This window comes from Pleurodeles waltl, chromosome 1_2 (assembly GCF_031143425.1).
Source record: "Pleurodeles waltl isolate 20211129_DDA chromosome 1_2, aPleWal1.hap1.20221129, whole genome shotgun sequence".
Classification (NCBI taxonomy): Eukaryota; Metazoa; Chordata; class Amphibia; order Caudata; family Salamandridae; genus Pleurodeles; species Pleurodeles waltl.
The window spans coordinates 544087739-544112227 of NC_090437.1; positions in this window are offsets into that span (position 1 = coordinate 544087739).

Consider the following 24489-nt stretch of genomic DNA (forward strand, 5'->3'; position numbering starts at 1 on the left):
CATGGCCTTGTAGATATGGAGTAAGGCAACACAGTGCAAGTCATTGCAATGCCTTACTTTGCGTCAGGGAGGCATTTCCATGGGTGTTGTGTGAGTGTTCCAACACAGCATCCATGGATTTTGATGCATCCCCCGATTAACAAGGTTTTATAAACCTGGGAAAATGTCAAAATCCTATTGCGCCCCAGGGGTGGCATCAGAGTAATGCAATGAGGAGAAATATGGGCCTCATTTACTCTGCCATAGCAGCCCCCTGCGTCACTGGAGAGTCATATTTGATACGCCCCTGTGGTACAGTGTGCCAGCCCACATTTACATGGCCACGCAAAGCCACCTTGTGTGGCTTTTCATGGGCTTGTAGATATGGACTACTTTCACACATAACATAACGTGAAAGGGGTGTTCCATGGGTGTTGCTTGGGATGTTTCCACGCAACACCCAGGAAACTGGAAGGAATCTGACACAATCTCATAGTTACAAGTCTGGGAATGTGTCAGATTCCTAAAAAGCATCAGGGGTGGCGTAAAAATGATGCAACGGGGGAAATATCTTTATTTCTCCCCAGCATACATAAAAAGAGGTAAACAACTCTTGTGATTGATTTTGTGCTGGAAGATGTCCCTTCCAGCACAAAAACAATCATCTCTGCAATGCAGACATCTTTGTACCATGGTGCAAGGGTGCCTGCGATGGTCCTACTCAGCATGTGTACACCAGTGCAGAGGGAGAAGGCAGAAATGTGCTGTATCTTGAAGATACGGTGTAGTTCTGCACTTTCCTGGTGGTGCAAGGTGGTGAAGCATGTCACTAGCTGCATGGTCCTGTGCCACGGGCCTCCTAAATGAGGCCCTATCTTTATTTCTCTCTGGTTTTTCCTCTTTCTATGTGTGTTGCAGTCTGCAGCACAGAGAGGAGGAAATTGCCTCCATTTACTGTTTTTGTTCCTTCACAAAAACAATTATCCCCAAAATGCAGGCACCCTTTCATCAGGGTGAAAGGGTGCCTGCATTGCCACATTGCAGCAATCTATGCGCCAGCACAGCAGGAGAGGACGGAAATACACTGTATCTTGTGGTTACGTTGCATTTCTGGCTTGCTGCGCATCACTGTGCCACGGACTTTGTAAATATGGCCCTGTGCATTTTGCTCTTACACGAAAATGTGCATTCAACACAAAAGATAGTATAATCTGTCATCAGAACTTCCAGGGAACTGTATATCCATACATATACAAGCGTGCACCACCGTCCTGTTCACACACTGCATGTGACTTGATGCATGCCCCAGGCTTTTGCCCTGTTCTGTGCTACAATGAAATATTTTGGTACGTCCGACACAGTCCTGTCTTAATTTGCTCATCAATCATTACTAATATATTATCTTTTCAACAGGCGGATATACTTAGGTTAATTTTTGTATTATTAGTCCTAAAACACAAAATTAATCTGACAAAATATATTTTAGCAACAAATGTAGATTAATTATAAACGATGTCCAGTGTTCCGGAAATGATACCATTACTTGTTCGCAAAAATTTCAAATAGGGCCCTTGAAATGAAAATATAGTACAACATAGGAACACCAGAGTATAAACTATGACAAATTTTGTGAATGAGCCACTTAATAAAGCTATTTCCTTCCATTTTTACTATTTTTCTTTTCCTTATACTTAGTGCATTTTGGAATTATCCAGACTAATGAAATATATGAGAAACAAGGATTAGTTAAGTGTCTATCCTTAAGTGGCTAATGCACTCAGCGACACACCAGAGCAGAAGTTCTGTGCTATCCAGCGCGACAGTAGTAGTTTAAAGGCCCAACAACAAGGACATACTCGTTCAAATATCATTACAGTTTTGTTATGCTGGAATCTCGCGATTTTACATCCGACGCCTCCATGTTCGTATGTTTGAATATGAGTTATGCCTCTGAAAATGACATTCGGGTAGAACTCTGTTGTGTTCCTCGCACTGCATCCGGCTGCTGGCTGATCACTCAATCACTGTACGCCTGCCAATACTGCGAGCTTCCAACGCCGCACAAAATTAAACTGAGGAACGGTGGCCTTCGGCAAAATGAGAAACTTGCTTCAATGTGTAGCTGCATGACACACACTGTGATGTCAGCGGGCCACATCGATGCTTACTGCACTGGTGACAGATGGGAAAATAAAGGGCGTTTAACAGGTTAACTGCATAACGTGATGTTTTAGATTCATTTCACTGTTCCCGGCCAGAAACCTAAATGGGGATGTCGTTCCATTTGCTGAAATAGGAGGCTGTTGATGTGGCATGATCAGCGAACTTTATGGCTACGTAATCTGTGGTCCCCGTACAGCCGACCGTCACTCATAGCTTTCTCCAATCCCCTGCTGGAAATTCTGCTCCGCAGTTTCAGAGGCAACTCACGCTTTGCATTTTCCCATCCACTGTTTAACTCCAAATATATGTATTCATTTTTCCCCTCAGATTTGCACCATATTCGCTTGGGGTTATGTTATTTAACAATGTGTTTCTAAATGTGTGTCAAAAATATATTTGTCCCTCTTTTGTCCCTTAGGTTCTCAAAATGCATAATTACCTGTTAAGTCATCATTAAACTAGTTCACACAGAAACTCAAAAGAACTTCAATGAGTAGAACAGAGCACAAGTGATTTTGTAAGTGTTTTAAGTATGAACTATTCTTTATTTCCTAACTTTCCAGTTTCAAATTATGTCTTCGTTTTTAATACATTGATAAGGATTGGAATAAGGAAAAATCAAAGAAGAGTGATAAAACATCACTAATACCTTGCACAAATCATTTATGTGCGGTATCTTTGGCAAAAATGGTGAAAGTATCAAATTCGAAACTTTAACCTCTGCCAAACTGAGAAATGTTCCCAGTGCTGGACCTCAATCTGGGTTGTAGAGACTGCTGCTCAACTGAAGCCCATATGTTCTTGAACTGATGAGAGCATGGGCCCACAAAGGTTGTGGTTTTGCTATTGGGTGGATGCCTGCAAGAATGTAGTGTGCAGATCCCTGCACGTTTCACTCTTGGATTTCTGGATCATACGCTACTTATGGGGCCAGATTTATATGAAAGTGGAGCAGCGCGTTGCTGCACTAAAATCAGCAGTGCCGTGCAAGTTTTGAAATGCAGGGCTGTGCCGTATTTACAAGAACACAGTGTAGCACTGTGTTTCCCCCTGTGTCGACTCTAAATTAAGCTACCTGCACCAATGCAGGCATCCTTGCACCATTGAGCAAGGGTGTCTGCGTTGAGGGGAATGATTGTTTACGGTCAGGAAGGAGATTTGGCCCTTGTCTGTGTGCTGCATAATGCAGCACACATAGAAGTACCAAAGCATCATTTGGGAATGATTGTTTATGTGCAGGAAGGAACACCTTCCTGCACATAAACAATCATCCATGGCATTTTGCTTCTTCTACGTGGGCTGCAGAATACAGCACACATAGAAAAAGCAAACATCGAGGAGTAATACAGTCACTCCTCCTAGTTTTGACATGCTGACTCCACCCCTGGAGTGGCATTAGTTTTTGGCACTGCCACAGATTTGCAATTTCTCATAAATCTGGGGCAGGGTCAAAAGAAATGGGTGTTGATTTGGAACACGCACTGCAACACCCATTGCACACCCCTCTGACACAGAAAACTGCATTGGAGAGGCTCATATTTACATGGAGGCATAAAGCCACAAATAGTGGTGTTACACCTCCTTGTAAATATGGAGCAGTGGTTAGCACCACCGGGGCATCACAAAAAGTGGTGCTCCAGTGGCGATAGGGCCTTGTAAATCTGGCCCATGGTGAGTTAGCAAATGAGTGCAGTGTGCTAGGGGGAAACTCAAGCACAGTTCCTGTAGCAGGAACTCTAGCAACATCTTGAAGTAGGTGTAGATGAGTAATTGGGAAAGTGAGTCAAAGAATGAGTTCTGTGTGTCTGTGGGGAGTATACATGTGATTATAATAGTAGGTAATAGGGCCTCTTTAAATGGAGCATTGAGGAGAATTTCTAAATAAGACTACTTGCCATGCACCTCTGCACTCCATATCACATACCAAAACAATTGGTCTTCAATGTGTATGAACATTTGGAGTCATAAAAATGGGATGGTTGCAATTATGTCCATGTCATTGTTAATACATGCTATAGTCTTAATGTCACAGTCCAGTATTTCTTCCTGGACCAAGAGAGTCCAACCACAGAGTGACTTTTGGTTACTTCTATCACATCTATTGTCCCACCTTCTCCGCTTGGGTGTCCAATTCACAGAGTTTATGTCAACTGTAATCTCTCTGTCTGTGTGTCATTGTCTGACTGTCTTTGTGCCACAGTGTGTGTGTGTTGTTACTACTGTCCGTGTGTTATTCTCCTACACTAGTCTTCAATTTCCATGTCATATATTATAGTTAGTATATCACATTCTTGATGCCTTTGTGCTTGAGTTTCAGTAATTGTACCTTACTTTTGCCAGCTTCAATCCAAGTGTTATAGGCTTCATCCCATGTTCAGTATTTCCAGTGGAAACTTGTGTTTCAGTAGCTACCTAAATGAAGCAATGTGGAATGATTGGTCCTTAAAAATCAATGCAGCAAATTAGGCGTTTGAAAGGGATGCTGTGCTATTTACCCTGCAGAAAAAAAGTGATTAAAGAAAAGCTCTTAGTAATCTCAGCCACTGGCAATTGCTTGGACTGCACTCCAGTCCATCATTTTTGGTACTAAACTAGGGCTGATTGATATATGTCTGGTTCCTCTCTGTGTGGCATGGCTAGCAAAACAATGGACTGGAAAGTGGCCTGAATAATTACCAGTGGCTGAGATTAAATACAGAACTCAATATATCACTTTTTGCTTTTCTCAGTTGAAGAAACGTCATCATTTTTGCGTTGATCACCCCCATGTTTTGACTGATATGGGTAGGTACTGACTGAAAGTTTCCTGGGCTCTGCTAACCAGGCCTGTAGACAGTGCTCTGTCCTAAAAAAAGATTATAGTAATTGCTGTAATTCTAATTCACCAAGAAAACCTACCAGTAAATCCCTAGTATATGGTAGGGAATGTAGGTGTAAAGACCCCAGTTGACTTCAAGCACTTAAGCGTGCACTGCCGGGTGTCTAGTGTAATTTTAAAGCCAGGCCTTCCCTGTAGGCTGGTTTTAAAATATAACTATGTCCGCATTTGATTTTGGAATTAAAAGTTCTTCCAAAGTCCAAAACTACCTTTGAATTAAATATGTCACCTCTAAGCTGTGTCGTAGGTTTCTCATGGGTAGGGTGCCTTATTATAAAACAAAGAGACAATATAAAATATTGTTTTATCTTCCCTGGTGGGGAAAAACAACCAAAGTCATTTTCCTCAATTCTAGTGCTGCCAGCAACCTAGGCTTAAATGGTGTTGGAACTAACCCTTTTCGCAGGGTCATCCTCAAACATTTTGCCTTCTTCCTCCAATTTTTTTCTGACCAACGTTTGTTTGCTTTAGGACTCTGGACACTTTGCCACTGCTAACCAGTGCTAAAGTGCATTGGTGATTGGCTTATACATGATTAGCATATTTGATTTACTAGTAAGTCCCTAGTAAAGTGCACTAGAGGTGTCTAGGGCATGTAATTCATTTGTTACTAGTGGGCCTGTAGGGCTGGTTGTGCCACCCACATGAGTTTCCCTGTAATCATGGCCCAGACCTGCCACTGCAGTGTCTGTATGTGCAGTTTTGCAGTGCCAGTTCGACCTGGCAAGTGTATCCACTTGCCAGGCCAAACCTTCCCTTTTTGTACATGTACATAACCCCTAAGCTAGGCCCTAGATAGCCAATTGGCAGGGTGCAGTGTATATTAGAGGTAAGACATGTACTGATGTGTTTTTCATGTCCTGATAGTGAAATACTGCCAAATTCATTTTTCACTATTGCAAGGCCTATCTCTCTCATAGGTTAACATGGAGACTGCCTTTAAATATCTTTTAAGTGCAGTTTCCCATTGGGAGCAGATATTGGTTGAGTTTGGGGTCTCTGTGCTCATAGATTAAAAACACATCTTTTGGTAAAGTTGGTTTTTAGATTGTCAGTTTGAAAATGCCACTTATAGAAAGTGGACATTTTCTTGCTTAACCATTTTGTGCCTCTGCCTGCTTGTGGAATCCACGCCTGGGTCAGACTGACAGTTGAGCTGTTTGTGAATTCCCTCTATATAGTGACACAAGGGGAGCTGAGAAGTGTCCTGCATATCCTGATGAGTATCCTGTGCTTGAGTGGGGAGGGTGGAGCTGACACTTACACCTGAAAGGGCTGTGCCTGTCTTCACACAGTGCAGTCTCCAACCCCAAGCTGTGTGTCTTGCACCAGGGCTGAGCAAGGCAGGATCTTGTAAACAACAGAGACTTCCATTTGAAGTTTGCCTACTTCAAAGGCAGAAATGGGTATAAGTAGTGGACCCAAAACCCCAGACATTTAGAACACTTCTGGATCAAGAGGAATCTCTGCCAAGGAGAAGAGCTGGAGGAGGAGTACTGCCCCTTTGATGTGTGTGCTTTGCCCGGTTGGCCTGCAATTGCTGCTTCTGCTTTAGAGAGGACAAAGACTAGACTTTGCTGTGTATCCTGCTTGTGAAGTTTCTCCAGGGCTTGGACTGAACTTTCCTCCTGTTAAGAAGACTCAGGGACAGCATATACTTCACCTACCAGCCTATTAGTTCAGTTGCCGTGGACTTTTACTCACCGGGTGGTACTTACTCCAGTTCTTGGGGAGCCTTGGGAGTGAAAGCTGGTGAAAAACCAAAAAAACTAAGTGCACTGACTTCGGACGACGCCCGGACTGGTGCACTGTCCAACCCTGTGACACTGTCTGCAACTGAATCCGTGTTCCCTGCTAGAGTGCAATGACGCCGACCGACAACGCAGCAGTGGCTGATGTCCCGTGACTTTGTGAGTCCTGAGTGCCATGTCACAGATGTCCCTGACACCCATTTCAGCAGCAGCACCTTCCACCCCATGGTGTGACTGCGGCCCTGTGAGGTGACCGGCTGGACATCGAACCCGCTTGAGCATATGGAACTGATGCTTCACACAGATGATGCCTCATTTCCATTGCTCTGCAGCAAGGACCCGCCACTTCACACCGATACCTCTGCTCCCATGCTCTGCAGCACCGGAACCAATGCCACACCAGAACCAGGGACGCCTCGCTTTCCCGACTCCGTGCACCGGCTTGCTTCCTCATTTTCAAAAGATACTTGTTAGAAATGGGGTTTTTGGTTGGCAGTCAGGTTACCCTCTGTCCAAGCAAGAACCCTCACTCTAGTCAGGGTAAGTCACACACAATCCAAATTATCCTGTGCCCACCCTCTGGTAGCTTGGCACGAGCAGTCAGGCTTAACTTAGAAGGCAATGTGTAAAGTATTTGTGAAATAAATCATACAATAACAACATATAGCACCACAAAATACACCACACAGTGTTTAGAAAAATATAGAATATTTATGTGGATATCTGTAGATCAACACAATAAAAGATGCAATAAGAATTTGTAGAAGTATCACTGAAAAGTGATATAGAATGTCTTAAGTTTTTAAAAAGCAAACAAAGTCTCTTTCAAGCACAAAGTACCTGGTTTGGAGTGGAACATCTCCACAGAGGGCTGCAGAGGAGGAGATGCGTGGAAAAATGGTGTGTGCGTCGGTTTCGCCCCTTCACACACGGACTTGCGTCATTATTTTTCACTTGGGGAGACGTGCGTCGTTCTGCGGGAAGAAAAATGGTGTGTGCGTCGGTTTCGCCCTTTTACACACGGACTTGCGTCGTTATTTTTCACTCGGGGAAGACGTGCGTTGTTTTCCGGCACACGGCCCAACTCCTTCTATGGTTTCCGGGATTACCAGATGTCCCTGGGTCTGTGCGTGGATTCCTTGGCTTGTGTTCCGGCTTCACGTCGTTCCGGGAGGATGTGCGTGGAATTTTCTTTCTCCCGGCAGGCGTTGTGTCGATTTCCTCTCTGGAAGCCGGGCGGCCGTGCATCGAAGTTCCGGTCGCCCCGTAGGCATCGCGTCGGGCAGTGTCGGCGTGCAGCGATTTTCTCACCTCGGAGCAAGCTGTGCGTCGAATTGTTCGCCGCACGAGGAGTCCTAATGAAAAAGAGAAGTCTTTTTGGTCCTGACACTTCAGGGAACAGGAGGCAAGCTCTATCCAAGCCCTTGGAGAGCACTTTGGCAGCCAGACAAGAGTTCAGCAAGGCAGCAGGCCAACAGCAAGGCAGCAGTCCTTTGTAGAAAGCAGACAGGTGAGTCCTTTGAGCAGCCAGGCAGTTCTTCTTGTCAGGATTCAGGTTCTGGTTCAGGTTTCTTCTCCAGCAAGTGTCTGAGGTGGTAGGCCAGAGGCCCTGTTTTATACCCAAATGTGCCTTTGAAGTGGGGGAGACTTCAAAGAGTGGCTTAGAAGTGCACCAGGTCCCCTTTCAGTTCAATCCTGTCTGCCAGGGTCCCAGTAGGGGGTGTGGCAGTCCTTTGTGTCAGAGCAGGCCCTCCACCCTCCCAGTCCAGGAAGACCCATTCAAAATGCAGATGTATGCAAGTGAGGCTGAGTATCCTGTGTTTGGGGTGTGTCTGAGTGAATGCACAAGGAGCTGTCAACTAAACCTAGCCAGACGTGAATTGTAAGGCACAGAAAGATTTAAGTGCAGAGAAATGCTCACTTTCTAAAAGTGGCATTTCTAAAATAGTAATATTAAATCCAACTTCACCAGTCAGCAGGATTTTGTATTACCATTCTGGCCATACTAAATATGACCTTCCTACTCCCTTCAGATCAGCAGCTGCCACTTCAACAATGTATGAGGGTAGCCCCAATGTTAGCCTATGAAGGGAGCAGGCCTTACAGTAGTGTAAAAACAAATTTAGGAGTTTTACACTACCAGGACATGTAAACTACACAGGTACATGTCCTGCCTTTTACCCACCCAGCACCCTGCTCTAGGGGTTACCTAGGGCACACATTAGAGGTGACTTATGTGTAGAAAAAAGGGAGCTTTAGGCTTGGCAAGTACTTTTAAATGCCAAGTCGAAGTGGCAGTGAAACTGCACACACAGGCCTTGCCATGGCAGGCCTGGGACAAGGGAAAAGGGCTACTTGAGTGGGTGACACGACCAGTGCTGCAGGCCCACTAATAGCATTTAATCTACAGGCCCTAGGCACATACAGTGCACATTACTAGGGACTTATAAGTAGATTAAATAGTCCAATTGAGTATGATCCAAAGTTACCATGTTTAAAGGAAGAGAGCATATGCACTTTAGCACTGGTTAGCAGTGGTAAAGTGCGCAGAGTCTAAAAGCCAGCAAAAACAGAGTCCAAAAAGTGGAGGGAGGCAGGCAAAATGTTAGGGGTGACCACCCTAAGGCATGTCAGGTCTAACATGTGTCCCCCCCAGCTGAAAGTGGGGAGAGCTACCCGACCTCCTGGGAGCTCTCATCGCTAAGGCAGAAGTATTTGGAGAGACCATCAGCATTGGCGAGGTCAACCCCTGGGCGATGCTCCACCGTAAAGTCCATCCCCTGTAGGGAAATGGACCACCTCAAGAGTTTTGGATTCTCACCCCTCATCTGCATGAGCCATCTGAGGGGCCTGTGGTCTGTCTGAACCTGGAAGTGAGTCCCAAACAGGTAGGGTCTTAGCTTCTTCAGTGCCCAGACCCCAGCAAATGCTTCTCTCTCAATAGCACTCCACCTTTGTTCCCGTGGTAATAGTCTTCTACTAATAAAGACTACTGGTTGGTCTGAGCCCTCCTCATTTAGCTGTGCTAGAACAACCCCTATGCCATGCTCTGAAGCATCTGTCTGCACAATAAATTCCTGGGATTAGTCAGGGGCCTTGAGCAGGGGGGCTGTGCACATGGCTTCCTTCAGAGAATCAAAGGCTTTCTGACAAGCCTCTGTCCAATTCACCAACATAGGTTGTTTCTTGGAAGTGAGTTCTGTCAAGGGGGACACAATGGTACCCTAGCCCTTGACGAATCTGCGGTAGTATCCAGTGAGTCCCAAAAGGCTCTCATCTCAGTCTGTGTTCTAGGTGGTCGACAGGCCTTGATAGTTTCAGTCTTGTCCTGGAGTGGCTGCACCTTGCCACCACCTACTAGGTGTCCCAAGTACACCACGGAACCCTGTCCAATCTTGCACTTACTAGCCTTGATAGTCAGGCCTGCCTGTTGCAGAGCCTGAAGCACCTCCTTGAGGTGGAGCAGGTGTTCCTCCCAGCTGGAACTGTAGACAGCTATGTCATCCAGGTAAGCTGCACAGTAGGCATCTTTACCAGCTAGGACCCCGTTAACCAACCGTTGGAAGGTAGCGGGGGCATTTTTCAGTCCAAATGGCATCACCCGGAATTGGTAATGGCCATCAGGGGTGGAAAATGCTGATCTTTCTTTAGCCCCCTCAGTCAGGCTGATATGCCAGTACCCTGAAGTAAGATCGAACGTACTCAGGATCTTGGCAGCACTGAGTCTGTCAACGACCTCATCAGCTCGGGGGATGGGGTGAGCATCAGTCCGGATGACTGAGTTGAGACCCCAGTAGTCCACACAGAACTGGAGTTCTGGCTTTGCACCTGGGGCAGTAGCCTTAGGAACCAATACCACCGGGCTTGCCCAGGGACTACTGGATTTCTCAATAACCCCTAAAGTCAACATCTTGGAGACGTCCTCCTTGATGCTGGCCTTCACCTTATCCAACAACCTGTAAATCTTGCTCTTCACAGGGGGAATGTCACCTGTGTCAATGTCATGAACACAGAGGTGGGTCAGTCCAGGAGTAAGGGAAAACAGGGGGGAGAACTGCTCTAACAGCTCATTGCAGTCTCCTCTCTGGGTTAGAGTCAGGGAGTCAGAGAGAATGACACCCCCCACTGACCCATCCCCTTCTTTGACAGAAAGGAGGTCAGGGAGAGGTTCACTCTCCTCTTCCATGCCCTCATCTGTGACCAGGAGCATACTGACCTCAGACCTCTCAAAGTGAGGTTTGAGCCAGTTGTGGTGGAGGACCCTTAGGGGGTGCCTAGGGGTCTTGAGGTCCACTAGGTAAGTGGCCTCCCCTTTACGCTCCTTGATCTCAAAGGGGCCATGTAGGAAAGTCCTTTTTTTTTGCCTGATCACCCCCACTCTTTCTGGATAGGTACTGGTGGTTATTGACTCTTGGCTGTGCCCTGGGTACTGCTTACCAGTCCCAGGGCCAGTGCTCTGTGTAAAATGGATATGCAAATTAGGCTAATTATAATTGGCTAAGTTAACCTACCTATAAGTCCCTAGTATATGGTAGGGCATGTAGGTTTAGGGACCACAGCATAGGTGGTGCACACCTAGGTGCATTGCTGAGGTGCCCAGTGTCATTTTAAAAGCAAGCCTGACTTGCTGGCTGCTTTTAAATTAAAGTTATATGCAAATTCGACTTTGGAATTAAAGGTACTTCCAAAGTTTTAAACTACCTTATTTTTACATATAAGTCACCCCTAAGGTGTGCCCTATGTGCCCCTAGGGCTGGGTGCCATGTAACTATAAGCAGGGACTTTATAAAAATAGATTTATAAGCCCTGGTGAGGTAAAAACAGCCAAATTCGTTTTTCCCTCATTGAAGTAAATGGCCTTCATAGGCTAGAATGGGCAGACTTTATTTTAAATTTTAAAGTCTCCTTAAATGTTACATACCAAGAATTTGGTATCAAATTGATTGTTATAATAAATCCCACAACTTCCAGTTGTTGGATTTAATATAACTAGTGCAGGTAAAAAGTTTAGACTTTACCTAAAAAGTTGCCAATTTCAGCTCTGCATTGTTTTTGCTGCTGTGCTCTGATTGGCCAGCCTGCAGCAGCTTCTGCCAGGCCACTTTAATGAGGTGTGAAGTGGCCTGGCTTCACACAAAGGAATGTGCTTGGGGGCAGAAAATCTCCCCGCAGCAGATGGGGAAGCAGGAAGGGGGAGGGCTGCCAAACTGGTCTTCAAAGGCAGAGAAGGACATCTGGAGCACCCAGCAACACCCCCACATCCTGCAACCCCAGACAGCTAGGTGCCCCCTTGATTAGATTAGGAGAGGGCAGGAGAGGGGTGTGTTTATGATTTTTAGCCACACCAGTGGGTGGGCTCAGCCAGATCTCTCCTCTAAAAGTCAGATTCATCCATTTTGGATTTTTAGAGACTGTTGCCTTCTGGGATGGATTTTTGCCACACTTCCCAGGAAGTGGTCATCACAGGGGGACGACCCTGTCCCTGATTGGAGGACCAGGGCCCCCCTGCTTTTCACCCAGGAGCAAGGATAAAACTGGCAGACCTGCACCCACGCCTCAGATCCCCACCAAATTTCAAGAAGAAGGAACTACAAGAAGAAGAAGGACTGCCCTGCTGGACCCCTGGCCTGCACCTGGACCCTGCACTCAGAAAGACTGCACCAGCTGCACACTTGGGCTTCACCACAAGAAGGACTTTGCCTGGCTTCCACTGGTTCAAGGAGGGACTCCCTGTTTGCTACAGGTGAAAAATTGCTAACCAGAGTCCCCTGCACCAACTCCTGAAAAAGTGACCAGCTGACCACTGTCCAGTGGCCAAAAAGGAGTTTGCGCCAGGTGCATTCTGGGAGTTGAAGTCCGCACTTCCCAAGGACCATCACAGAACTTCTGGACCCTTGGGGTGAGCTGTGGACCCCAAAAGAACCTTAAAAGAACATCTGGGTGAAGCCCCAGAAGTTTGGAAAAGATTGGAGAAATTTTGGAAAAAAGCTCCATAAAGTGACCGACCCGACGCGGAAATTCTAGCCGGCTTGCCTCAACCGCGACCCGGCCTGACTTCGTGGTTCGTCCCGGTAAAGAAAAACATCCGAAAAAGAGACTAAGTCCGAACGTAAAAAGTTGACCGGGACCTTCCAGCCATCGTATCCGAGAAGGGCTCCACGGACGTCGGATCAAGATCCAGGTTTACCCCGGTCGAAGGATTTTCATCTCGAAAAAACGACTAAGTCCGAAGGTAAAAATCACCACCGAGGAAACTGACTTCGCGTATCCGGACAAGGGCTCCAGGAGGTCGGATCCAACTGGCAGGTTCGTCCCGGGGAAGAAAAACATCAAAAAAGAGCCTAAGTCAGAAGGTAACTTTTTAACCGAGGCCTCCCGCGACTTGTAGCCGAGCAGGGCTCCATCGCGGTCGGCCTGAAAGTTTGACTTTGCCCCGGTCCTGGTGCAACCAGATGACCCGATTGGCGCTTTTTGTTTCTAAGCGCTAGAAAATAATAATACTTTAAAAATTCATATCTCCGGTTCCCCTGAACCGATTTTAATCGTTTTTGTGTCATTTTAAAGATAAAAATATAAGCTATTTTTATAAATTGGTTTTGGATTTTTAAAATGTTTCCTGTGTTTTATTTAATTACTGTTTTGTGATATTTGAATGCTTTACACTTTGTCTCCTAAGTTAAGCCTTGACGCTCGATGCCAAGCTACCAAGGGTAGAGCTGGGATTAATTTACTGAGACCTAACTGTACTTTTGTGGAGGTTTGTGGCTTGTTGCTAGGTGTAGGTACCTACCTGCCCTACCAATAACCCATTTTCCAACTTAATTGGAAGCAGCGACGGGATCCTGTACTTGTGTTCAATATCACGTTACAGTTTTAGATAAAACAAATTAAAAATCCTTTAAATTGTCCTAGTGCAAAAATTGTTTTTAATTTTTAATTTTTTTTTTTTTAATTAATTTGGATTAATTTCAATTATTGAATTTTTTTAATTTTTCTAAATTCTTGTTTCCAATTTTTGCAAAAAGTTTTTGTTGACACAAAACTAGGGAACCATGGAGCTTGATCTGGCTAGCCTACCCACACTGACAGTAGTCCAGCTTAGGGGGTTGTGTATTGAGAGGGGGTTGCCTGCAACCCCTGATCTCAGGAAGCAAATCCTGATTAAATCCCTGACAGCATGGGCTGAGGCCCAAGAGGTAGAAACAGAGGAAGCTCCAGAGGAGGAAGAAAAAGAGCAAGATGCTAACTCTAACCACTCAGGGGAGGGAAGGCATCAGACCCCAAGTGAGGAAGAGGAGGAACGGTCCTCACTGGATACAGTCACTAGGCGCAGACCCAAAGCTAGTGGTAGGAAGAGGGTCCTTTCAGGAGAAGAGAACCCATCCATCAGGGAGAGAGAGCTGGAAGCCCAGCTAGCCTACATAGCTTTGGAGGCAGATAAGCTTGCCCTAGAAAAGAAAAAGTGGGCAAGCAAAGAAAAAAAAGATGGAGGCAGCGAGAAAGAAACTGAGGTGTCCCTGGGTGGGGGTTTTGCCCCCAGATTACCCAAAGGGGTGGTTCCTGCCTATGTGGAGGGGGATGACATAGATAAGTGGCTGGGGGCCTTTGAGAGGGCCCTCCAGATGAGGAAAGTCAAGCCTCAGTACTGGGGTTCACTCCTTTGGGAGTTAGTTCCCAACTCTGGGAGGGATAGGCTCCTAACCATGAGTGGGGAGGATGCAGACTCATACCCCAGTATGAAGAGTTGCTTGACTAAAAAGTTTGGTCTAACCCCAGAGCAGTATAGGCTTAAGTTTAGGGACACCCAAAAGACAAGCACCCAGTCCTGGGTGGACTTTGTGGACATTTCAGTGAAAGCACTGGAGGGCTGGATACAGGGCAACAGGGTAAGTACCTTTGAGGGGCTGTACAATTTGATTATGAGGGAGCACCTTCTAACTAATTGTGTCCAAGAGAGGCTCCGCCAGTATCTAGTAGACTCTAGGTTGACCAACCCCAGAGAGCTGGGGGAGGCAGCAGATGACTGGTTAAGAACTAGAGTTAACCAGAGACCCCCAGGGGGTGATCAGAAAAAGGGAGGACATGGTTCTTCTCAGGGGAAGAACCAGGGGAAAGATGACAAAAAACCCAAAGAGTCCTCACAAGAGTCCCCAAAAACTTCTCAGGGAGGGGGAGCCCCGAGCCAATTCACTTTTAAAGGGAAAGGGTATCAGGGAAAGAATTTTGATCCTGCTAAAGCAGGAAAGTTTCAGGAGCTTGCTAAGGCCGGCAAGTGTTTTGACTGTTATCAGCCAGGACATAAGAGAGGAGATGCTATCTGCACCAAGAAGCCCCCCACTGGTGGGCAATCCCAGGGGATTGCTAGTGTAGGGTTGGGGGTAGAAGTTGGCCCAGGGGTGGAATCAGGGTACACTGAAGTCACCTTAGTATCCGTGGGTGGGGTGGACATTGCAACTATGGCCACCTTACCTCCCATCATGCAGAGGTATAGGCAGAGGCCTAAAGTCAATGGGACTGAAGTGGAAGCTCTGAGAGATACAGGAGCCAGTGTGACAATGGTCACAGAAAAGCTGGTTTCTCCAGAGCAGGTCTTACCTGGTGTCTTCCACCAGGTGACTTATGCAGATAGCAGAACCAAACTCCATCCCATGGCTATGGTGAGTCTGGAATGGGGAGGTGTGACTGGCCCTAAAAAAGTAGCTGTAGCTCCTGCCCTCCCAGTAGAGTGTCTGCTGGGAAATGATCTTGAAGCATCTGAATGGTCAGAAGTGGAGAGAAGGGTCCATGCACAGATGCCGGACCTCCCTGAATGGGTGTGTGCTGTGACCAGGTCACAGGCAGCACAACAGGGAAATGCTGGACACTTGGACCCTGGAACAATGGGCCAAGCCTCCAAGAAAAAGAGAAAGAGCACTGGGTCTGGCTTGCCAGCCCCAACAAGTACAGAGGGTCAGGAAGAATCCAACCCTGAGGGGGAGGATCTGAACTCTGAGGGAGGGACACCTTCCCTGCAAACTCTGCCTGACTTGGCAGAACTGCAAGGGGCAGGTGGGCCCACCAGAGAAGATTTGTGCCAGGGACAAAGAGAGTGTCCCACTCTTGAGGGCCTGAGGCAGACTGCTGCCAGGCAAGAAAAAGGGGATACCAGTGGTACCCACAAGGTTTACTGGGAGGATGGAGTTCTCTACAATGAGGCTAGGACCCTTAAAGAAGGGGCTACTAGGAGAGTAGTGGTCCCCCAAAAGTATAGAGAATTCCTCCTTACCTTAAGCCATGATATCCCCTTAGCTGGTCATTTGGGACAGACCAAGACCTGGAGCAGGCTGGTCAACCATTTTTTTTGGCCTGAAATGTCAGAAAAAGTCAGGGAGTTTTGCAGCTCCTGTGTCACCTGTCAAGCCAGTGGCAAGACAGGGGGCAAACCAAAGGCTCCCTTGATTCCACTGCCAGTGGTTGGGACTCCCTTTGAGAGGGTGGGGATTGACATTGTTGGTCCCCTAGACCCACCAACTGCTTCAGGTAACAGGTACATTGTGGTGGTAGTGGACCATGCCACCAGGTACCCTGAGGCAATACCCCTCCGGACAATCACTGCACCCACAGTGGCTAGGGCCCTACTTGGTGTGTTCACCAGAGTGGGATTCCCAAAGGAGGTGGTCTCAGATAGGGGCACAAACTTTATGTCAGCCTATCTGAAAGCCATGTGGGAGGAGTGTGGTGTTACTTATAAGTTCAGCACACCCTACCATCCACAGACCAATGGTCTGGTGGAAAGATTCAATAAGACCCTGAAGGGCATGATCATGGGTTTGTCTGACAAACTCAGGAGGAGATGGGATGTCCTCCTCCCATGCCTGCTGTTTGCCTACAGGGAGGTGCCACAGAAGGGGGTTGGATTCAGCCCCTTTGAGTTACTGTTTGGGCACCCTGTAAGAGGCCCATTGTGCTTGGTGAGAGAGTCTTGGGAAAAGCCTCTCAAGGAAGCCAAGGAGAATGTGCTGGATTATGTACTAGGCCTGCGGTCTCGCATGGCTGAGTATATGAAGAAGGCAAGCAGAAACCTGGAGGCCAGTCAGGAGCTCATGAAGCTCTGGCATGATCAAAAGGCTACCATGCCTGAGTATCACCCAGGACAGCTGGTGTGGGTTTTGGAGCCCATGGCTCCTAGGGCACTACAGGCCAAATGGACTGGGCCCTATCCAATCCTAGAGAAAAAAGGTGAGGTCACCTACTTGGTGGACCTTGGCACCCCCAGGAATCCTCACAGGGTCCTGCATGTTAATAGGATGAAACCCCACCAGGACAGGGCAGACATGACCATGCTGATGGTCACTGATGAAGGGAAGGAGGAGGAGGGTGAACCTCTGCCAGACCTCCTGTCCTCAAAGGAAAAAGATGGGTCAGTGGAGGGAGTGGTACTCTCTCCTAAACTGACAGATCAGCAACAACAAGACTGTAAGCAAGTCTTGGGACAGTTTGCTAGTCTGTTCTCCCTGACCCCTGGACTCACCAATTGGTGTGTCCATGATGTTGACACTGGTGACAGCTTGCCTGTCAAGAACAAGCTGTACAGGCTGTCTGACCAGGTCAAGGCCAACATCAAAGCTGAAGTGGCTAAGATGTTGGACCTGAAGGTAATTGAGCCCTCTGATAGTCCTTGGTCCAGTCCAGTGGTACTGGTACCCAAAGCTAATCCCCAAGGTGGGAAGAAAGAATTAAGATTCTGTGTGGACTACAGAGGTCTAAATACAGTCACTAGGACTGATGCTCACCCCATACCTAGAGCTGATGAGCTCATTGACAGGTTGGGGGCTGCCAAATTCCTGAGCACATTTGATCTGACCTCAGGATATTGGCAGATTGCCTTAAGTCCAAGAGCTAAGGAGAGGTCAGCATTTTCCACACCAGAGGGCCACTTTCAGTTCAAGGTGATGCCCTTTGGGATGAAAAATGCTCCTGCCACCTTCCAACGGTTGGTGAATAGAGTCCTATCTGGGTTGGAATCTTTTAGTGCAGCTTATCTGGATGATATAGCTGTATTTAGTTCCACCTGGAGGGACCACCTGGTCCACCTGAAGGAAGTGCTTCAGGCCCTGCTTCAAGCAGGCCTGACTATCAAGGCAAGCAAGTGCCAGGTAGGGCAAAGTTCTGTTGTGTACCTGGGCCACCTTGTTGGTGGAGGCCATGTACAACCTCTCCAGCCCAAGATCCAGACTATCCTGGATTGGGAGGCTCCAAAAACCCAGACTCAGGTCAGGGCCTTTCTTGGCCTGACTGGGTATTACAGGAGGTTTGTTCAGAATTTTGGGACCATAGTGGCCCCTCTGACTGAGCTTACCTCCAAGAAACAACCCAAGAAGGTCATTTGGACCCCAGAGTGTCAGAAAGCTTTTGACACCCTAAAACAGGCTATGTGTTCAGCACCAGTGTTACTGGCCCCTGACTATAGCAAGGAGTTTGTAGTGCAAACAGATGCTTCAGAGGAAGGGATTGGGGCAGTGTTAGCACAAGTTAATGAAGAGGGCCATGATCACCCAGTTGCCTTCATCAGCAGGCGACTACTCCCCAGAGAGAAAAAATGGAGTGCCATTGAGAGGGAGGCCTTTGCTGTGGTTTGGTCCCTGAAGAAGTTGAGGCCTTACTTGTTTGGCACTCACTTCCGTGTACAAACTGACCACAGACCTCTCAGATGGTTGATGCAGATGAGGGGGGAGAACCCAAAACTGTTAAGGTGGTCCATTTCCCTACAGGGGATGGACTTCACAGTGGAGCACAGACCTGGGACTGCTCATGCCAATGCAGATGGCCTTTCCAGGTTTTTCCACTTAGCTGATGAGGACTACCAGGGTGTAGGTTAGTACCCATCACCTTTCATCTGGGGGGGGGCAGTGTAGGAAAGTCCTTTTTTTTTGCCTGATCACCCCCACTCTTTCTGGATAGGTACTGGTGGTTATTGACTCTTGGCTGTGCCCTGGGTACTGCTTACCAGTCCCAGGGCCAGTGCTCTGTGTAAAATGGATATGCAAATTAGGCTAATTATAATTGGCTAAGTTAACCTACCTATAAGTCCCTAGTATATGGTAGGGCATGTAGGTTTAGGGACCACAGCATAGGTGGTGCACACCTAGGTGCATTGCTGAGGTGCCCAGTGTCATTTTAAAAGCAAGCCTGCCTTGCTGGCTGCTTTTAAATTAAAGTTATATGCAAATTCGACTTTGGAATTAAAGGTACTTCCAAAGTTTTAAACTACCTTATTTTTACATATAAGTCACCCCTAAGGTGTGCCCTATGTGCCCCTAGGGCTGGGTGCCATGTAACTATAAGCAGGGACTTTATAAAAATAGATTTATAAGCCCTGGTGAGGTAAAAACAGCCAAATTCGTTTTTCCCTCATTGAAGTAAATGGCCTTCATAGGCTAGAATGGGCAGACTTTATTTTAAATTTTAAAGTCTCCTTAAATGTTACATACCAAGAATTTGGTATCAAATTGATTGTTATAATAAATCCCACAACTTCCAGTTGTTGGATTTAATATAACTAGTGCAGGTAAAAAGTTTAGACTTTACCTAAAAAGTTGCCAATTTCAGCTCTGCATTGTTTTTGCTGCTGTGCTCTGATTGGCCAGCCTGCAGCAGCTTCTGCCAGGCCACTTTAATGAGGTGTGAAGTGGCCTGGCTTCACACAAAGGAATGTGCTTGGGGGAGAGAATCTCCCCTCAGCAGATGGGGAAGCAGGAAGGGGGAGGGCTGCCAAACTGGTCTTCAAAGGCAGAGAAGGACATCTGGAGCACCCAGCAACACCCCCACATCCTGCAACCCCAGACAGCTAGGTGCCCCCTTGATTAGATTAGGAGAGGGCAGGAGAGGGGTGTGTTTATGATTTTTAGCCACACCAGTGGGTGGGCTCAGCCAGATCTCTCCTCTAAAAGTCAGATTCATCCATTTTGGATTTTTAGAGACTGTTGCCTTCTGGGATGGATTTTTGCCACACTTCCCAGGAAGTGGTCATCACAGGGGGACGACCCTGTCCCTGATTGGAGGACCAGGGCCCCCCTGCTTTTCACCCAGGAGCAAGGATAAAACTGGCAGACCTGCACCCACGCCTCAGATCCCCACCAAATTTCAAGAAGAAGGAACTACAAGAAGAAGAAGGACTGCCCTGCTGGACCCCTGGCCTGCACCTGGACCCTGCACTCAGAAAGACTGCACCAGCTGCACACTTGGGCTTCACCACAAGAAGGACTTTGCCTGGCTTCCACTGGTTCAAGGAGGGACTCCCTGTTTGCTACAGGTGAAAAATTGCTAACCAGAGTCCCCTGCACCAACTCCTGAAAAAGTGACCAGCTGACCACTGTCCAGTGGCCAAAAAGGAGTTTGCGCCAGGTGCATTCTGGGAGTTGAAGTCCGCACTTCCCAAGGACCATCACAGAACTTCTGGACCCTTGGGGTGAGCTGTGGACCCCAAAAGAACCTTAAAAGAACATCTGGGTGAAGCCCCAGAAGTTTGGAAAAGATTGGAGAAATTTTGGAAAAAAGCTCCATAAAGTGACCGACCCGACGCGGAAATTCTAGCCGGCTTGCCTCAACCGCGACCCGGCCTGACTTCGTGGTTCGTCCCGGTAAAGAAAAACATCCGAAAAAGAGACTAAGTCCGAACGTAAAAAGTTGACCGGGACCTTCCAGCCATCGTATCCGAGAAGGGCTCCACGGACGTCGGATCAAGATCCAGGTTTACCCCGGTCGAAGGATTTTCATCTCGAAAAAACGACTAAGTCCGAAGGTAAAAATCACCACCGAGGAAACCGACTTCGCGTATCCGGACAAGGGCTCCAGGAGGTCGGATCCAACTGGCAGGTTCGTCCCGGGGAAGAAAAACATCAAAAAAGAGACTAAGTCAGAAGGTAACTTTTTAACCGAGGCCTCCCGCGACTTGTAGCCGAGCAGGGCTCCATCGCGGTCGGCCTGAAAGTTTGACTTTGCCCCGGTCCTGGTGCAACCAGATGACCCGATTGGCGCTTTTTGTTTCTAAGCGCTAGAAAATAATAATACTTTAAAAATTCATATCTCCGGTTCCCCTGAACCGATTTTAATCGTTTTTGTGACATTTTAAAGATAAAAATATAAGCTATTTTTATAAATTGGTTTTGGATTTTTAAAATGTTTCCTGTGTTTTATTTAATTACTGTTTTGTGATATTTGAATGCTTTACACTTTGTCTCCTAAGTTAAGCCTTGACGCTCGATGCCAAGCTACCAAGGGTAGAGCTGGGATTAATTTACTGAGACCTAACTGTACTTTTGTGGAGGTTTGTGGCTTGTTGCTAGGTGTAGGTACCTACCTGCCCTACCAATAACCCATTTTCCAACAGGCCAGTCCAGCGGTCCTGGAGAGCCCTGGGCTCTACTGGCTCCATCACCCAAACTTTGTCTCCAGGTGAGAACTCAACCAGAGTGGTCTTCCGGTCATACCACTCCTTCATCACCTCTTGACTGACCTCGAGGTTACTCTGGGCCTGCTTCCAGAAGCGTTGGGTTTGGTTGCAGAGGGCCAGCATGTAGCTGACCACATCCTGGGGAGGTAACTTGGGAGCTTTCTCCCAGCCCTCCTTCACAATGCTTAGGGGTCCCCTGACAGGGTGACCATAGAGAAGCTCAAAGGGGCTGAACCCCACCCCTTTCTGGGGCACCTCTCTGTAAGCAAACAACAGGCAGGGTAAGAGGACGTCCCACTTACGCCTCATGGCCTCAGTCAGGCCACTAATCATGCCTTTCAGGGTCTTGTTGAATCTCTCAACAAGCCCATTGGATTGAGGATGGTAAGGGGTAGTAAACCGGTAGGTCACCCCACACTCATCCCACATGGACTTCATGTATGCAGACATGAAGTTTGTGCCCCTGTCAGACACAGCCTCCTTAGGGAATCCCACACGGGTAAATATTCCCAACAGGGCTCTGATTACCACTGGTGCTGTCACTGTTCTCAGAGGGATTGCCTCTGGATAGCGGGTGGCCTGGTCCACCAAAACCAGGATAAACCTGTTGCCCAAGGCAGTTTTGGGGTCCAAGGGACCAACAATGTCGATGCCCACCCTTTCAAAGGGGGTGCCAACGACTGGGAGTGGGAGCAGGGGAGCTTTAAGCCGTTTCCCTGTCTTCCCACTAGCCTGGCAGGTGGAGCAAGCTCTGCAGAAGTTATCTAAGGCTGTCCTCATTCTGGGCCAATGGAAGTGGGTGTCAAGCCTGTTAAAGGTCTTGTCTTGGCCCAGGTGTCCTGCCAGGGGGATGTCGTGAGCCAGACCCAGTAGGAAGTTCCGGTAAGACTAGGGGACCACCAGCACATGGGCTGCCCCAGGACCTGGAACCTTACGCTCATTGTAAAGGAGATCCTTCTCCTAGTAAATATGGTGAGTGCCAGAGGCGTCACCTGCTGCTTGGGCTGTGGCTTGTTGCCTCAGACCCTCAAGGATGGGGTATTCCTTCTGCACCTTGCAGAATTCTGCTCTGGTTGGCCCCCCCTCTACTTGCGAGCCAGCAAGTTCAGGTAGGTTACCCAGGTCAGCTATGTCCTCCTCAGTGGGCTCAGGGGCCTCCTCCTCCTCAGGGGCCTTGTCCACCACCGTGGGAACATTTGAGGCGGGTTTCCCGCACCTCTTGCCCTTCCTCTTTGCAGCTGTCTGGGCCATTTTTCCAGGCTCCAGACGCCCTTGACTCCCTTCCTGGGCAGCCAGGGACCGTGTGGTCATGCAGACCCACTCAGGTAACCCTAAAATCTCCAGGTGAGATCTGAGCTCTACTTCTTTCCAAGCAGTATGCTCAAGAGCATTGCCTAACAGGCAATCTACAGGCATGGCAGGACTCACAGCTACTTTCAGAGTACCAGAGACCCCCCAACTCAAAGTGAACCAGAGCCACCGGTAGGTGACTCTCACGATTGTCAGTGACTATGACCTGGTGGAATGTATTAGGGACTATCTGCTCTGTTGACACCAGCTGACTCTTGATAGTAGTCATACTGGCTCCTGTGTCACGCAGAGCCTCCACCTGTACTTGGAAGTATTTTGGGGCATGTGGGCTTTGGGCACCATTTCTCTTTCTCCCAGGGACACTAGGGAAATCTCTACCTGCTCCCCAAAGCTATCTCGGTCCATCTCCCCCGAGAGCTAGTCAACCCCGGTGTCTGTCCAGTAGTGGACGGTGCCCTCTTGGAGCACTGGGGGTCGCCTTTATAGTGACCATACTAGTAGCACTCTAAGCATTTGGGGTTGGATCTCCCTGATTTATCATACGTCCCTGGCTTTTTCCCAAATCTGGAAAAGGAATGGTTGCCACCCCCTCCCTGGGAATTCTTTTGGGGGCCTTTGGAGAGTTCCTTATCTGTAAGTTTATCTCCCCCCTCTTTCTTCTGTTGGGAACCCTGACCACCTTTGTGGGTGTCCCCCCAAGGTCCCTTTTTGGACACTCTGGTGCTAACCCAGAGGTCTGCCTCCTCAGCAAGCTTCCTGGGATCAGTCAGCTTACTATCTACCAAGTGCTGGCGCAACACTGTAAAAGTAGTATTGAGCATATGCTCTCTCAGAATGAAGTCATATAACCCTTTATAATTATCTACTTTGTTGCCCCGCACCCATCCATTCAGTGCCTTACTGGAAAAGTCAAAGAAATCTACCCATGTTTGTGTGGTTTGTTTGGTGCTGTCCCTGAACCTCTGACGGTATCCCTCAGGGGTCAGCCCAAACTTTGCAAGTAAAGTGGCTTTCTGAAGTGGGTGTGTGTTTTGATCAGGTTGATCCAATGTGAGAAGTGTGTCCCTCCCCAATGGCGGCACATAACCCCACATAGCTACCCCTCCCATTGCCCTTCAGGAACCTCATGAGCCCTTAGTGCAACTTCATAAGCAGCTAACCATTTATCTATGTCATCTCCCACCACAAAACTGGGCACCACATTTTTGGGTGTAAGAACCTTCTTTTCTCCAGCAGGTCCTGTCTGTATGCTGCCACCATTACTGCTGGATTTAGACTATCTTGCCTTGATCTCCAGCTCCTTGAGACTCAGTTCATGAGCCAACAATAGTTTCTTTTTAGCCAAAGCTCTTTCAGCTTCCACCTGTTTGGCTGCTCTTTCAGCCTCAGCTTGTTTGGCTTCTCTCTCTGCCCTCTTTTCCTCCTGTTGGGCCTCAATTTTCAGTTTTGCCATTTGCAATTGGAACTCCCTTTCTTCTCTCCTTTCCTCTGCAGTCAGGCTTTGCTCAGAGACACTGCTCCTTGGTCTGGAAGGGGTCACAATTGCAGTGGTAACATTACCCACTGATGGCAATAAATCCTCCGAGAGGCCATTTTATGGCTCATCTTCCTCCTCACTTTCCTCTAAATGGGCTTCTGCCCAGGCACTCAGCGCCACTTGAAAGTCCTCCTTTTTGGAGGCCCCTTGGGTGGGTACTCTCATCGCCCTGCAGAACCCTTTTAGCTGTTTGACAGTATATGTCTCTGTTGGACTTTTGCTTATGCAGGGTCATCCCCAGTCTTTTTCGCCTCCTGCCTCCTATTTTTTTCTGACATGTTGCTGTTGGCTTTTCAACTCTGAGCACTTTACCACTGCTAACCAGTGCTAAAGTGCATATGCTCTCCTGTTTAAATTGTATGTAAGTGGTTTATCCATGATTGGCATATTTGATTTACTAGTAAGTCCCTAGTAAGGTGCACTAGAGGTGCCAGGGCCT